The sequence below is a fragment of the Sipha flava genome, unplaced genomic scaffold, assembly GCF_003268045.1.
Source record: "Sipha flava isolate LNK unplaced genomic scaffold, YSA_version1 38_pilon_pilon, whole genome shotgun sequence".
Classification (NCBI taxonomy): domain Eukaryota; kingdom Metazoa; phylum Arthropoda; class Insecta; order Hemiptera; family Aphididae; genus Sipha; species Sipha flava.
This window is the reverse complement of record NW_020273099.1, coordinates 2,591,601-2,610,191: the sequence shown is the minus strand read 5'-3', so window position 1 is coordinate 2,610,191 and position 18,591 is coordinate 2,591,601. Positions and strand designations below refer to the sequence as shown.

The 18,591-nt window shown below is 32.7% G+C and overlaps 1 protein-coding gene across 1 annotated transcript in view; it reads right to left on the bottom strand.

Moving 5' to 3' along the window:
* LOC112688282 (single-minded homolog 2) overlaps positions 1-18,359 on the bottom strand; it is a 39,896-nt gene extending 21,537 nt beyond the window's left edge. The window contains exon 1 of the mRNA XM_025561397.1: positions 17,912-18,359. The gene's annotated coding sequence lies outside the window, so the exon portion shown is untranslated. The remainder of the gene's footprint in view (positions 1-17,911) is intronic.
* Between the last annotated feature and the right edge of the window lie 232 nt (positions 18,360-18,591).

The window sequence follows — 18,591 nt, the reverse complement described above, 5'->3', positions numbered from 1 at the left end:
ATATATATATATATATATATATATATATATATATATATATATATATGTGTATATGCTCGAATACGGGAAATGGAAAAAAAATTCTCGAAAGAGCGAATATTATTATTTTTCAAACATATTATATTATCACACGTGCGTTATAACATAACTGTATAATGACGGGAACGAACGGTGGAATAACATTTTACATCGAATTTTTAACGGCCGAAAACTGTCGTTCAATAACACGAATCGTCTTTTCCGAGTGTTACACGTTTGTGTGCACGAATAAAGGGAAACATGTATTTATTACGTTTTACATTGGTCAAAGTGACAGCACGAGACGAATGTGCGAGTGTCCGTTGCACGTATCTAACACCGTTAAAACACGTATAATTATTATGAATCCTTGTTTACGTCGCTGACATTCGACCCTGCTAATTGCAAAGCGGACACCGCATTCGTTGTGCATTTAACACGCCGATCTCCCGGTGTTTGTAATAAAAAATTAGTAATCAACGCGTTATGCAGTGGGCGGCGGGTACAGTATATCGGAATGAAAATGTACGTTTCGATCGAGCTCCTAGCGTAAAATATAATAATTACAATACAATTGCAGTGTGTTTGTTTTATGCGTTTATTCGTTACCGACATTAATAGTGATTAATAGTTATTAATATTTTTTACAAGCTCATATCAATAACGGCCGTTTACCGTATTTTCTCGATCATGCACTTGGCAGTAATACAAGTATATCCGTCGTACGAAATTAATTTATACATCGATGCGATTATTCGATCGAGTACACAACGAAAATATTAATAATTTAAGGACGAGGGTAAACTATATAGGGGAAAAAAACACACACACTCGCATTTATAAATTCGTGTCCTTGTACATGCCACAACAACAAAACTATTTCACTGCACAATAATATCTTTAAACCGAAAGCAGGACTATATACGACAACAAATATATATTATTATTATTATTATTATTATTATTATTATTATTATACACTAGGCTGGTTTACAAAATAATATTTAACAAAACTACGAGAGACCTTGAAATTTATAATAATAATAATAATAGATAAACGACTGGGAAATAAAACAGTATTTTCGAGGATGTAGGAGGATTTCGAATAAACTGTATTTATACGATTTCGCTCTTCAGTCCGGAACGAGCGCATTATTTGTCGAACATAGGAGGAGAGGAAAAAACGTAAAGTTTCGAAGGGATTTTGTCGTCGTACTAATATTTCAGCGAAAACAAATATTCACGACATGAAGATCGAAATAATTCCGGCACACGTCCAAAAGATCACTATTATAACGCGGGCATGTGCGAGTGTGTTTGTGTGTGAATGGATTCGGCTAGCGGAGGGATGTGTAGTGCTCATTGCGCGTGTACGCATATATACACAGAGGGACCGGCGTGTACTAGAAAAACACTGCACTCCTCGTCGTGTACATACGCGCTTCCCTCTCGATCTCCTACTGCTGCTCTGCTACTACTACTGCACGACACGAGTGCTTACGCGGGATTTGCGAAATGTAATTGAATTCAATTGCCAATGGGCGGTAAAAACTCCACAGCTACCCTTTACCAACTTCGTTCGCGTACACCACCGCCAAGGCAGCGGCACGGCACACCCACGATGATAAAAGGCCAAAGCTCTCTTTGATCGTGTTAAAAATAATCCACGCACTCCAGTCGCAGGGTAAATAGTGTTGAAAAAATATTTGTACGTTTAATTGCATTTCAAGACCACCGCCGCCGTCGTGCGATAGCCTCTATAATACGTCGTATAATACACTTCAAAACGCACAAGCATGTATTCCAAAAGACACGTGTACAAGTAAATGCGCTTTATTTTAACCCTAAATAATTTCTTATGCATTCCATGTAAAAATCCATCGGTTTTTTACATACTAAACCATAACCGTGTGTACGAATAAAAGCAACCCTATATGTAGATGATCGAAGTTGTTCGAAAACTGTTTATTACACTTATCTGTGGATAAATAACTAAAAAACATTACTGGTCGTTGCCAACGAAATGAATGAGCGGTGAAAAAGTTCGGTAAAGGCTAGATGTAAGAATGTATGATGTTATTGTGAAATCTGCGTAATTTTACGGTTAAAATTTTTGACGTTAACTAATAAATAAATTGTAAAAACATCGATTTTTTAATGGTTTACAATAATTGACAACACTCATAGCACATGGTTATCGTAAGATCTATGGTGAAATAAACAAAAATTAATTTTAAATTAACGGAAAAACGTTATTTTACGTAAACAATGTGAATTGAACAGGTACTATTACTCAGCACTATACAACTGTTTGTGTACTTAAACTATTTATTATTATGTTGATTGACGACTGTAAATGTTAAACGAAACTTGACGGACCGTCGAGTCGAATATTATTAAACGGACAGGTAATGGATGTGTTTATGTCGTATAGTGTACACCGTTAGAGTACGCCGTTCATATATTTTTTATACGCATAAACTTCGTTTTCTGGTTGACACCAATGGGTGTGTGGTGCTGCGCGGTCTTTATGCTGACGCACCTGATCAGTCTGCAGGAAGGTTAAGGTAGGTCAATGATACTGTTGTTTTCTTTGAATTGGTTTTAATACGAAACGATTCTTTGTTAAGTTTACGTTTGTCAGACACTGTGTCGACCTAACACGAAATAATCACGTTCACAATATGTGACGACGTTCAAACAAGTGCCGATATCTACTCGAATAATTGTAGTGATTTTTATTTAAATTTAAAAATAAATAAAAAATCCAAACGAATCATTCGGTTATAATTTAATAGTAGTGTAGGACTAAACGGTAGTGTACTGATGTTACCAGTCAAACATTATGCATTGCCTACAGCGCGACTTGGTTACATCTTGAGTGTATCACTAACTCAACGTAATCTAAAAGACAAATAATTTTTTTTTTTTGCACAATTAACACGTTAGGATTCACGCGTTTTATGTACACGCACATAGCACAATACACACACGCACACATACACACACTGTATTGTTTGCAAATAAAACAAAACGGTATTGGTATTTTTTGATTACTTGGATGTCTACTGTGTTATAGGATATTGGTTGAAATATGTGTAATATATATATTTTTTTATGCGACCGCTGATTATAACAGCGTTGACATAAATCGTTATTACCCGTACGGGTACACCGTAAAACCATTACGTACTACATTTTATTAAGTGTATTACATGTTGCGGGAATGATTATGGAGTGGGGGCCGAGATGCAAATCATGTTTATTTGTTACTCCACGGTATATATGGGTCGTATATATCTTACACCTAAACGAGTGTCGCTCAAAAGCAATATTACCGTGATCATCATCATCGTCATCGTCAACATATATCATTTTTCGCGCAGCCTTCGCAATAATATAGTTACTCGTAAATCGCGATGCTAATAACACAATCTATTACGGTAAGAATTATTGTACGTGTACATAAACGCAAGCCTTGTATGCACATACAACGCGCTTACCTATAGTATTGTGCGTATACATATATACATCCGATTGCGATTTGTCGGCGAAAAAAAATTTTTAAAAAAAAAAAAAGAACCTGTCTGCAGCGAACTGAACCAGCGATTCTGCAGAGAGCGCAAAAATGACCCTGACCTCCATTATATCTAAATTATTATTATTATACTGCCGTGTTCTCGGAACACGATAAAATGTTGCCGATATACGATTTATTTTAGATTTTATTGTACTGTACCTTGTACGTATTAAGTCGCACAATACACACAAATATATATGTGTGTGTGTGTGTGTGTGTGTGTGTGTGTGTATCTATTATATTATGTAATACGTGTAAGTATACTAAATGGAATAACTCTTATTGTGAAGAACCGCACGAGGTATCATCGTCACCCCTTCGTGACGCATATTTTTCTTAAATCACGGGTGTGTACGACTGCGATAAGTGTTGAACTGATTTAATTTCACGTTGCGTTAAGATCTCGGTCTCCGTTATCAATTACGTACGATCGTTGATGTGCGAAGCGGCGTATAGGTATATAATATAAATACACGTGTGCGAGCTGTTCGTAGGCCTACGACGAGACACGGGTGTCCGAAAATCGATTATGCATACGTTTTGGAACCAATTTGTCATAGTTCAGAAACAGAAAACAAAAAATAAAAATAAAAAAATAAAAATAAAAACGAAAAGTAACAATAATAAAACAAAATAAAAGACGTGTAAAAATAAAAACGAAACGAATACCGTCTGGACCCCATAAAAAACAATAGTACTGAACGCTCTGCTTCGTCCCCTCCTGCAATGCTTACCTATACGTACTTACGGAGTAGGGGAATATATGTAATAAATACTAATAATTATAACATTGGACGTTCCTGCGATGAATAGGTACGTAACTCCACTGTCAAAAAAGGTTCAGGGCAGCGGTTCGATGCATAATTTCCGTGCATTTATATTTTTCAGATATTCGAAAATGTTATTATGTTACGTTTCCCTCATTTGGAACATCGTGTTACACTTGCACATCGTCTTCTGTGAGTACGATTTAAAACAACGCAGTCATGATATAAATTATAAAAATGCATTCCGTCTACACGCGCTCTATCGCTGTGATAACATGATGTGTTCGGAATAATGGCGAGACACAGTGACGGCACGTTCCTTTTTATCCTTTTTGTTACGGGTGGTACCTGCTTTTTCGATCGTAATGGACTTGAAACGCCAATGAATTACTTTTTCTCGATTGTACCGGACAATACGCTCGGAGATATTTCTCGGACGAAAATGTACGAAATGTCGTGTGAGGTTCATGCGTTCGTGGAACATTTGATATTTTTAACCGTTTAAATCACGACACCGAACAAAATAATATCAATCGGTTACACACAACCACTGAATTATGAATTTTATAATTTAGTGTATCATACATATAATCATGTTACACGTTGCAGTGAGTGCGTCTAACCTACACTGTAAAGTGTAAACATTCGCGCACGTGTAGACCACAGACAGACTAAACAAAGACCAATTGGTGATTGTCAAACACACATCGTATACTATATTAACAATACGCTTAACTCGCTTACTGTTTCATTTTACGACCCAAAGTGTACATTTTTATTTTTATTTATTCCCGCGTTTTTTCTCATATTACATTCATTTATTTATTATCAAATCAATGCGGATACGATAAATCATAACAGTATATTTTGCACTTAAAAATAAAACAATTATATTTAGTTAAATATTAACTAAATCATAAAACAACTTAACCAAGTGCAATCTACGTTAGGATTTTTCATCGTTGGTTACATAAATTGGATAATTCCCAACAAACTGAATAATTAAAATATAAAGAAATTTGAGAATTTCGTCAATATAAATATTATGACACGAGCAGACAAACAATATCACTACGCATTTACAGAAATTTCTATAAAACAATTCGTTGGAAAAGATTTGAGTCTGAGACAAAAATGAAAACTCATTTAAAACAGATGATTCAATTTGATTGTTGAAACAATGATTCGCATTATCCAATTTCAGTGTGGGCGTACACTGGTTTATATTCTCGCATCGATTGTGATAATATTAAAACACCCACCTAACTACCGAAACGAACGGATAGAAAGCGCGTTAAATTGTTATAACATTTTATGCGTTTTTCCATAAACGAAACGATTGATGCGTGTCGTATTACCGGTGAGTTTGGTAAGTTTATGATACATAATGTATTGTGACCAAAATCGTCTAAACACTTAATGCAACGAATTATATAATAATATTGGATGATCTTTAAACGTTATATTTTCATTTAACTAAGTATTATAGAAGATTAGAGAAAATTGGATTATTTGATAAAAACCAATCTTATGATTGAAAAAAATAATAATATATAAACTTATATATTTATTATATGCACAACTGTATAGTAACGTATTTATAATATTCATAGTATTTCTAAGGAAAATCAATATTTTCAAATCAGAAAATCTCAGTATAAATTATTTTCGAAATATATAGGGCGTTTCAAAAAGAAAGCAGGATTTAAATCTGCTATAAATTAAATTTATTTTTTTTAAAAAAATCTAACAAATATATCATTATCTTCAAGAAAAGTTAAGGTTTAAGAATGAAAAACAATATCAGGCATATGACCCTTCCTATTAGCCCTACAGATGATTATTCTTTTCAGAAAAAATTTTTTAGGAACTTCTCACGCAGCAGAGTGATTGTTTCTCTTGAAGTGTGACAAGTTAAAACCAAACATTTATTATGTTCATTTGGTCCAAATAAGGCCAAAGAAAATTACTGAGCTCAGTAGGTATTCTTGTATGGTTACAATAATACGGCGCAACTTGTTACACTTCAAAAGAAACAATCCCTTGGCTGCGTGAGAAGTTCTTGGACAGACTAATATCGTTGCGTAGCCAAAACTATCCATCTCCATCTTGCGACTTGACGCCGTGTGATTTTTTTCTTATAGGGATACACTAAGTCACGAGTTTACCAGAATAAAGTTCGAAATGTCTAGGAACTTAAGCAAGAAATTTGTTGTGTCCTCAACGAATTCGATGAGGCAATTTGTTATCCAGTGTTGGTCAATTTTATGGAAATAATAATCGTCCGTAGGGCTAATAGAGAGGGTCGTATGCCCGATATTGTTTTTCACTGTTAAACCTCAACTTTCCTTGAAGAGAATGATATATTTGTTATGTTTTTTAAAAGAAATAAATTTAATTTATAACGGATTTAAATCCTGCGTTCTTTTTGAAATACCTTATATAACTAGCGTTAATGATGACAACCAAAAATCCATAATAGCTATTTCATAAATCAAGTTTTTCAATCAGAATGCTCTGATATGATCAATTTTATTCAAACTATAATGTTATATAATATAGATTTAAATTTAACGGTTTACAGATTAAAATGTTATGTTCTTTTATCTTATACAGATTTTTCAAAATATTAATCAGATAATTTTATGGTTATTACTATTTTTTTAAAAATGTACAAGCTGGTTAAGTTTGATCGAGTTGATGATATACGTTAAATACTTTTAAAGTAGCTGCAATTGTTAATTTTAAAACACGGATCCACGGAAATTTAATAAAATATTCGATTTTAATTTGTCAGAAAAAATATTCTCGATTTTGGTTCCACTTAAATCGAAGGTTTGAACAGTTAATAGGTTTTACTCCTGACCGACAAATTATGTAAAATTTTGAAAATTACCTCTTCCAATTGAATTTTGGTCACACAATTAAAACAAAAGTAGAAACTAGAAGCACATAATTTAACAATACTGCAAGGTTGCTCCAAAAACACTAGGCGAGTGACCGACATGGAACTTAAGAAAAACACTGAACATAGCTGTGGTCGCGTTCGTAGGACTGTGGACCACAACAATATATATGCAGACTCATACAATATATAATTTATAGGTATAAATATACCGTATGTGATATATATATATATATATATATATAATCACATTATTAGTTGTGTGTATACGAATAGTGACAAACAGCTTAGTCGGCGAAAACAAACAAGTCGTAAAAAGAAAGGGGAAAAAATGAGAATACTGCAATCGGATTATTGTTATGATTAGCTTGTCGGTGGAGAGGGGAGGAGGCGCAGAGAGACTCGCTGCGATTGCAGTATTGGCGTGAAAACGAAATGCACACGCAATAATAATATTTGTCGCAAATATTAAAAACGTGACGGTGGCCGAGAGGTGATTTAACCGCATGAGAAGTAACAATATCATAATTTTAAATTGTCTGAGGGAAACGGCAAACAACAGCGGAGTTGCGAGAGGGAATGACGGTGGCTCGCGAGGTCTTAAATAAATTGTATGATATACGTAAGTACATTATTATATTAACGGGGCTTAAATCGCACCCAAAAGCGTTGTTGTCGATGTTTATTATTGATATTGTTATGTTATCTCATCGGGTGAAATAGGCGCTTTTCGGTAAACCGTTGGCACAACGTAAATCACTCCGGTACTGTCCGAAACCCGTCCCCTTCGATAAATTCGAAATCCGTAAGTATATAGCATACATATACTATGATTGTAAGCGCTTACTGACCTTTCTGTTTTCTCTTTTTCGTTTTAATGAATAATAATTTAATATTACAAACGTGATATTCGACACAATCCCAAATCGTTGGAATCGAAGAATTGTACTCGTGACCCATTATGATAAATTAGATTTAACTAGCGATTCCGTGTATACCGCGATTGTGACTTAGTAAATGATATCTTTATTGTAATGATTCACAGGCACGTGTAAAATTGTGACACATTTATTTAATCTTTGGTATTATCATCGGTAGGTCGATCCGAAAAACTGTACATTTTCAAGGCGTTTTAAAACTTTATCACGCTGCCAGACACGCTTTTTGTCTGTTTCCAAGAACAACTTTCCGTAGTAAAATTTTTACGGATACGTCAAGTAGGCATCTATTATCGGTATTGGTGTGTGTTCCAAGTAAAAACGAATACCGCATGCATTGTGAACGGATAATTGTGAACGTTAATATGGTTATGGTAACGTGCAATTATTCCAACAAAAATGTTTTTACTTTTAAAGATTTTTCGAAAACCACGGCATTTGCAACAATACTCGTTGAGTTGTCAGTTTTTTAAATCGGAACAACCGCGTTCATCTCATGTAAATAAAATTGTTTTTATAATTGATTACCTATTAGTACTGGGCGCTTGTAAATTACGCCCACATCAAGTAGGTAGTAAATATACTATAATAAATTGCGCCTGGGATTTTTCGGGGTCTAAAATGGGTATAGTAAATTGCGCCCATATAATCTACTATCTAAGTAACCTCATATTTATAATGTTATGAATAAAATATTAGAATTACAATCTGAAATTTATATAAAAATTAATAGTATAAATGAACCTTATAGGTTCATGCATTTCATTTGTTCCTACATTTCAAAACACCAAATCAAAATAAAAATTTCAAAAAATGGAAAAAATTATTCAACAATACAATGAAAACACTATTACGTGGACTGAATATGTGAAGATGATGTCTCATTACTATGCAGATAACTTATAACTGTATTTTTTATTATTAACATTTTTAACCTAACAAAAAATATTTAAAAAACTATAGTTAATACCATAATATTTAAAAAAAAATTTATTTTTTTATTTTTGTTAGTTAATTTTTTCATTTCAAGTAAACCAAAAAAAAACATTTTTGGAGGACAACGATAGTCGCCTTTTCGTGATGTCCTCCGGGTAATGCTATATAAAAATTATATTTCTATTAGGTGCAATTTACTATATAGAAATTTTTACCTGAAAAATCCGGGCGTAATTTACTACACAAAAATGTATATCTGAAAAATACCCGGCGCAATTTACAATTGTTTCCTTTCGTTGGGCGCAATTTACGTTTGCCCTTAGTACCTACTTGTGCAGATTTTTTGTAGCTGAGTTAAATATATTCTTTAACGCAATAGTATTTATCAATCACTTATACTTCATCAAATGGAATATTTATTATGGAAAAATTTAAAAAAATGTATATTAACCAAAATATTAACCATTACCATATAGCAGTGGCGTAGCCAGGATTTTTAAATGGGGGGGCTAACCACTTTTTTTGGATAAGTTAGGTAAGAGAGGATATGAGAATTTACCCTTAACCCCCCCCCACCATCTACCACCAAGTTTCTAAACGTAATTCAAGCATTTTAGTATGGTTTTAAAAATATTTATTAATATATAATTTATAATAATAATAATAATTTTGGTTTCAGTGTTCAGTCACTTGCTCCACTCTGACAGCTACATTCTCTTAGACGAATTTCTTGCAAATTCAGTTATTATTTCACTTTCATCGAATTGCTCTTTTTTATTTATATTAGCCATAGCTAACCCATTCAGTCTGTTTTCTAACATGGTACTTCTTAAAAAAATTTTTAAGCGATTAAGTGCTGAAAACGTTCTTTCCGGAGTGAAAGAGGTAACTGGTAACGTGGCGAATAATTGTAAAAGTATTTTAATGTTAGGTCGAAGATTGGTGCGATGAGAGAGTGAATCAAGAGCAGAATTCGGTTTTGGAATAGTATTTTGACTCCATTGTTGCCTCCATATGAACAGGTCAGCTCTGATTGTAGATGAGGTATCAGCATGGAGATCTTGGACATATATTTTAGCAGCTTTTATAATATTTTTATCGTCATACATATTTAAATTGGCCGGAATAAGTCCTTCAAGTGGCATAACATCAATATGCCTTTGATTAAAACGAGCATTGATTCTATTAAATATTCAAGATACATTATACATATAAACACGGCCCATGGGGGAGGCTATAGCCCCCTTAGCCCCCCCCTTGGCTACGCCACTGCGATATAGCAATTTAAAACGGATTTAAAATTGTTTAGATATTTAACCAAGTATATATAACAGTGATAAAACTAAATATCGATGAAATAATCATATTTAAACGAATTTAATAGTATAACGTTACATTACATTGTTGTTAACGTTAGATAATACAGATAACCACACAAATCGAAAACGGATTTCCGAAGGTTCTCATCCTGGCACACAACCCCTCCATACCTTCTATAATCGTATGTATATTATACTTCCTACAGTGTCCGTGTGAAATGCGGGTATTTTTTTTATTTTTTTATTCGCTGTGAGAACGATATTTAAAAAGATTAGATCACGAGTATGTGATAGTTTTGAATTGAATGCTTAGACTGAAACTAGAAGTGTATTAATGATTCAATATTTACATCATATCAATTTTATATTAATAATTGTTAACAGAAGAACCTGTAAGAAACATGCGGTTTTTCATCACTATGATAATACGGTATAATACGTTTCCCGAACTGTATTTGTGTACGGCAAACGAAAATATAAAAATAATAATTTTCTTCTGAAAATATTAGTTAACTAATTCAAAACACTAGACAATTTTGAATTAATACTAATCGTTTATTTTTTTACCAAAAGTTAATTATACCTTTAAATATGTAATACATTAAAAAATATAATAGTTATTATTTTTATTTTTAAAAAAGGAAAGTCTAGTATTTTAAGTAAGTACAATCAGGTATTTTTTGTTTTTACTTAAAACACCTATGCAAAAAAAAAAATAGCATAACTGCATTTCTTACGATTTCTCGGCGAGAGGTTGTATGATTATTAAAAATGTTTAACGAAAAAAATAAATAAATTTTAAATTACCGCACATATAACGGACGTTTAAAGAAAACTGTGTACCTATATGGTCAACGAAATTTCAACTTCCAACGCGCACACGCACTCCAATGTGCCATAAAAATGCATTCGACACGTTATAACAGTTATTACAATATGCGCGCTTTACATTTATATGTATATACGTTGACCTTTAGAAATGTATTTCGTTATGACAGCTTTTTATTATGGTTGTCTCTCTTTTACTACTATTACTGAACGTATCGTCTATTATATTATTATATATGTTATATGCGTGCGTGTGTGTGTGTGTGTGTGTGTGTGTGTCTACCGTATCGTACGTGTGCGCACGCATAATATATTATAATCATAATACGTAAAGGAAACTGAATGAAGTCGGATATCCACCGTATCCGCCCGTATGGTATTGTTACTTCTTTTGCGCGGTACTGCAACGGTCGTACTGCAACGTTCGCAAAAAAAAAAAAAAAACAAGTGAGTGAAAGAAAGAAGACCCTCTCCAACCTGTCAGAAGTAATACTATGTGTGCGCTCTTCGATCGTGTGCGAGATAAACACGTACAAATATTACACACAAAATCGTCGTTAAGTGTGTTTATTATATATTGTTGTCCGCGGCTTTGTTATCATCATTGTTATTCGTACATTTACAATAAAATATAAGTTTATATGTGTAGTACAAGTAATGAATATAGTACATTGATGTTGCGCGTTGACACATTTATAATGTCGCGTACGTGTGACTGCGGTGAAAGAGATGTATATGTAAAGATATATTTATACATAAAGAGATGTTTTCGACAGTGCAAGTATCGAAAATCAAAATTATATCTCCATCTCATTTATTATTATTATTATTATTATGTGAGTGCAGAAAATTGGATCACCTCGTAATTTCGTTTGAATATAGGTGTATTCATACCAACAGAGGATGACATATGTTTCAGTTTTATTGATAGATAAATAAATAAAAACACATTTAAATGAGATTTAAAAACTGCGGTATTCTATAAAAATTTTAACGGAAAAATCGATTATACGTACAATCTCACTGAATGGCATTTATTATTGTGATGGGCAACCCCATATCGAATTCGTTTGTTGCTGATATTTGAAATTGTATGGTTGCCAAATTAGTATTACTATTAATTAACGCAACTATACGTGACAATTGACCAATCACGAATGACACATCTCAATCACAATGCGTGTCTAAATAAATAGACTTTGTTCAATATACGCTTAGATGAAAAGTAGATTATTGGAACATTTGGTTTAAACCGTGTAAATGCTTTTTGTTTTTTTAGAAACAAGGAATATTTTAGTACACCCAAGCATTAAAATAAACGATATAATTTCTATACAGTTTTATGGCAATTTTGTTGTGAACATAATCATTAAGTACGTATCGCCATAATTATACACCATCGAACACTGACTGTAAACATATAGAACATACCAATAAATATTATACCTGTTAAATTTGAAAGGCATACGTATTACTCCGTACAATGTTTTTTCGTTCGAATGAAGTTTTCACCGCTTCAAGTAAAAAACGATGACTACGACACGTTGTACTATAACGTAACATCAAATAATGGTTGTGCAACACGCCAACACGTGTTAATGAGGTAAAATCTTAAAAAAAAACAAGCGTCACATACACCCTACGCGAGCTAGGTATACGTGTATATATATATATATATATATATATATATATATAGATACTTAGTGACGATGTTATACACAGCACGGCTGGGGAATGTATATTGGATTTAATTTACACGACACGCAACGTACATCGTGTATAGTAAGAGACCGCCGCCGTTGAGCAGCTGCTACCGGTGTCGCGTTACCGTTTTCCAGTATATTACACCGATAAAACAAAAAAAAAAAAAAAAGGAGAAAAAAGGACCGATTTCCGAACGACCACACCGCAGCGCTAAACGATTTCAAACGAACCGAATCGTCGCGTCTTATAAATCTTGCCGGTCGAAATGTACACACATATGTATATATAAATGTACGCATCTGACTGTGATGAACTTGCGTCTGTGTGCGTGTGTGAACCCGAATCCGAAATATTTAGGGTAAAATATGAACATGCATATATTTTAAGGGTGTTAAACTTATAGAGCGATTAATCACACAGCGGATTTGTAAAAACTGCCGTGTTTACTACAAACACGATTTGAAATGAGAGAAGCCGCTGCACTAAACATCGCTTGTGAGAGTCGAGAACGTCTGTTGTAAATTATATTTTCCGCTTCACTCGAACTCTCTGTATCTATCTATCTCTCTCTCTCTCTCTCTCTCTCTCTCTGTTGATCCGGGTATTTAGCCCGCTACATGCATATTATACAGGCCTAAGCACTGAGATTAACGAAAACACATTTCAAAGTATTATATGTATCATTTGCGTATTATAAACATATTATGTGATTCATATTATTTTCTAGTAGTCCGCTCAACGGAAACACGCACAATAAACGCTACTAACCTCAAATATAATTACGATTTCATCAATGTACAAAAGTACATTTTTCTATAAAACTGGAAGATTGTTACGATGTTTGAAGCGAGTAGCAGTACAACGAGTTGGCAATATTAGTAAATGTTTTTTATAATCTTTATTTTGCAATCTGATTTACATATAATTGAAAAAAAATCATAATTTTGATTATAACCGTAGGTATGGTCGTACATATGGGAATGACACTTTAAAAACTTATCAATTCGTTGAATCTTTTTATATGAAATGTTCTTTTTAAGTTTCGACTTAATAATGTAATATAATATATAAAGTAACAGTGTTAAGCATATATATTGAAATTAAAATATACGAATATGTGAAGGAGTATACACATTACCGTTATCTGTAATTCAAATTTTCCAATTAATTATAAAATTCTGATAGTGTCTTAAATATTATTACAAAATAATTGGAATTAAAAAATATGAGTACCTGTTTATATTATATAATATATAATTTTAATACTAGTAAAAATTGTTTATTATATTTTATAGGTATTAAAATAAATCAAAAATATTATGTTTTTGATGTGAACAACATTTTGAATATTTTAATTATTATCTAATTTAAATTTTTCGAGTGACGGGTTGGTGACTGACCACCACATTTTTATTTACTGCTTCTCTCCTTATACTTTTCATTAAATGCAACTACCACCGATTTGGATAAACTATAGGATAGTAAACTTCGATGACCAGCTATATCTGAGATCGTCTTAACACTCATAAGCTTCCACGATGTCAAAACAATAATAAATTAGTATTGACAATTGTTATTTACATAACGATTTCAGAATAAAAATATTTTATTTATTTTTTCATATCGAGCACGCAGAATATTAAGTAAAACCACAAATGTATGACTAGCTTAACATTCTAATTGCACGTACTACAAACGTAATACATTTGATTCAAACTACATTTTTAAACGTATTAAACATTTATTGATTTTTAAATTGTATTCATTAATTTATATATATAAAACCTTTTTTAAATCTTCGAATACAGTGATAATTGCTACTGTTGGTTTCTGTTTCTTACCATGGTCGAACACAAACAAAATATAAAAACCTTAACTAATCAATAACATATTAAATTCTTATAATATCAAACCGTATTTTATACCTTAATTATATTTGAGAATATGGGAAGAACACAAAATCTCAATTATAATTTTTTGAACTTTTTTTACCTCTAAAAAAACTATTAAACAAGAAGTGTAAATGCAGACATTGAAAGTTCTCAGAATTTGTACACAATTTTTAATCTTTTATGAAATATAGAGGTATATTCGTATATTTTCTGCAAACTATTACACTGTAATGTGCTAAAAAAAATACATTATTGTAAGATCAATAAAAAGAAAACAGTTTCCTCGTACAAAGCAAATCGTTGTGTAGATACATCCACACCTTTTTTATGGAATGTATAGGGACGTTGGAGGGTTGAATATAAATGCGCATTGTGAAAGAACCCTTAGGGGTGGACCACACAAATGACGTGGGCTATGAAAGCTCTTGTCAACTTTAAAGTTTGCTAATGAGAATCCCCTTGAGGAGGATGCATCATTTGGATCCAATACCCATCATTTTATACAGTAATTTACGAGAAAAAAAAATTACATACAAAGGGTGACATTATAATAACTGCCACGTGAGTTTAAATTAAGAATAGAATACTATCAAAACACTAACATATTTTATTATTATTACGTAATATTAGAAAAAGAAAAAACTGTAACAGTAAAAATATTATTTCAAAATAATATTTATTACCGGATTTCAATTATGCAATTACCACATCCAACAAAAATATTAGTATAGATCAATAAAATTCTGTGATACTTACAGAAATAATTAATATATTTTACAGTTGTTAAATTTAAAGGTGTACGAAAAATATTTTATTTAGATTTTATTGATTTCTGCTCAGTGAAATCCATATTTATACCACTCATTGTTTTCAAACCAAAGAGTATGACAGTCTATGACATGGATTATAGTCAAATATTGTTAATTATGATAAAACATACATTAGAGACAATATCGAATTTTTTATAATTTTATCAACTTAGGTACTTCTATTAAAACAATATATGATTTAAATCTAAATTTAAAATGTATATATTTCACTTGTAATCCTATTAATATAATATAAAAACACATAATCTTATATATTATTCTAATGCAGTCAATAATATATACTCGTAAGTTTCAGACAATAGTACAACTGCCATAACCTGAGAAATTATTAAAAAAGAAAATATAGCACAAAAAATAATTAAAACTAAAAATAATATTTTAAAAACTCTAAATTATAACTAACTCAAATCACAAATTAGTGCAAGCTTTCATTTAAAAACTGATGAGGTTTACCTACTATTGACATTAACATGAAACCGAATTTGATTTTAATATCACTATCGTTTTCTTGTTAACCCATCTACAACGATTTACTGTTTATAAAATCTTTCTTTCTTATGTTTATATCTAATTCAGAGTATATTTTATAAAAAACAAAATCTATTTAGTAGTTTCAAATTTAGTGTTATAATGATCTCAAATTGCAATATTGCAATATTGTTATTTTAACTATGTAAAATTTAATTTTTATAGATTCTTATGATTTAATATGAATCTTAAAATGTTTATAATAAAATAAAATTGTTACACTTTACTAAAAATAAATTAAACACAGTCAGATCTAGAAAGAGAAAGTTCTTAAATATTTTTCGATTTTTCTGTACAGTACTATACTAGAATACATATTTTACGTTTAATTGTTTGTAATTAAATTTAAAAAAAAATTAAAAGTATGAAACATAATATAACTACAATGTCAACTATTATTTATTATGATAATGACTATATAATTAACATAAACTTAAATTAATCTTTATCCTACATCAGTCCCTTATCAAATTTTATAAAAATGTTACACAAAATAAAGTTATTCTAAAAGTTGTCGAACTTGAATATGATTTTAATAATTGTATTTAAAATAATATTCTAAGCTTAGGTTAACTCATCCAAAAATAATTAATATTTTTTAAAATTAAGTGTAGTACCTACTAAATTTAAATTTTTAATATTTATTGCAAGCTTTTTAGGTCCGTTTTTAATAATATAATTTATGGTGAAAAAAATAACAATAATAAAAGAAATTTTTCAACGACTTTAATTAACTTAATTACAAAAATTTTTTTAAAAAATTAAAAATATTTTAATTTAGTAGAAAACAGACTATTTGTAAGTTTATGATTGATTTACAATAAAACCTTTTGAGGACTTATACCGTAACTCAAATATCATTATAGTTAAAAATTGAAAATTGAATTTCGCATTTCATTATAAGGTAATTGTAGACAATATTTAACTCCAAAAAAATAAAATACCTCTTAATATATTTTTATATCTAAGTATCAATCTCTTAACACAAAATTATAATACAAAGAAAATAAGAACAATCGATTTTAAAAAAGATTTTTTTACCGTCAAATACTTAAATAAAATGTAAAACGCCATTTTTTAACTATCTAGTAAACGATTCTAAACTTTAAAAACGTATAGTATTGCTTTGAAATCACGTAGAATGCACTCGTCTAGTCGAGTGTTTACATTTTTTAAATGCAATTCCAAAATATGTTTTTACGTAAAAATACGTTAAAAGGTAGTAAAAATATATCGCGATTGTAAAATAAGTTCACGCGAAGAGAAAGCACAGATAGACATTTAAAAGTTTTCGCGGTACAAGAAGAAAAACGCATAGAATGTTCGAGGTGTCAATAACACGTTAACGGTGTTGAAGAATATGTATTAGGTTAATATGCATTAGATTTGCACCACTGCGCTTGAACAATAGGTTAGCACCTATATCGTACACGATGAAACGTACCCATATCGTAATAACCGAAATCGTTATCGTTTCGAGGAGAAGAACGCGGACGAGAGGAGGAGTCGTTTGTTTCGCGTCGCGAGCTACATACCGGCATTATGGTATCTATGTTATTATGGGTTTTTTTTTTCTTTTCTCTCGATTATCTGTTCACTTTTCCGCGAACGGTTCCCGGCGGTGTTGCGCGCGGAACGGTGCAGCGGTAATGTTGGCTGTACTCACCTACGGGCTTCTGCGCGACCACGGGCCTCTTTCGTGCTGCGAAACTCGACGACACAGCGGAAACACGCACGGCGTTATGACGCGCGACCCGAGATGACGGCGACGGCTGTGCGGCGCGTACTGTCCGACGTGTCGCGGGCCGAACCCGTTTCGTCCGGCTGAAGCGGTTACGGCGAGATGATAAAGCTGGTCGACGACCGACGGTGGATACGTTACGTACGTGTTGGGGCCTCAACGGCGGTTGTGGATGCGACGGGATCGCGTTGTCTGCCGCGGTCGTCGTGCCGGCGCAACGCGGCCGTTGTCGTTAGGCAAACGGAGGAGCAGCGAAAATATAATGTTTTCGACTCTATTTGAAAGCGCGTACGTCGGGGGGCGCGGAGCGAAAGAAAAAAAAAAACCGCCGCCGGAACCGGGTGGTGTGGTCTGCACTGAGTCGACCGTCGTCGTCGTCGTCGTCGTCGTCGTGCTGCCGGCTGATCACCCGCCCGCGGATGCTGCAGTTGGCGGCCGGCGACCGGGCGGGGCGGCGACCGCCGCGGCCAATCGCAATCGGCTGACGGTGATCGTCATCGGCTCCGCAACCGCCGCCGCCGCCGCCGCCGACGACGACGACGAGGACTCACGGTGGCCGCTGCCTGCGTGCTCGCGCGTGCGTCCTTCCGCCCGCTTCTTTTCCG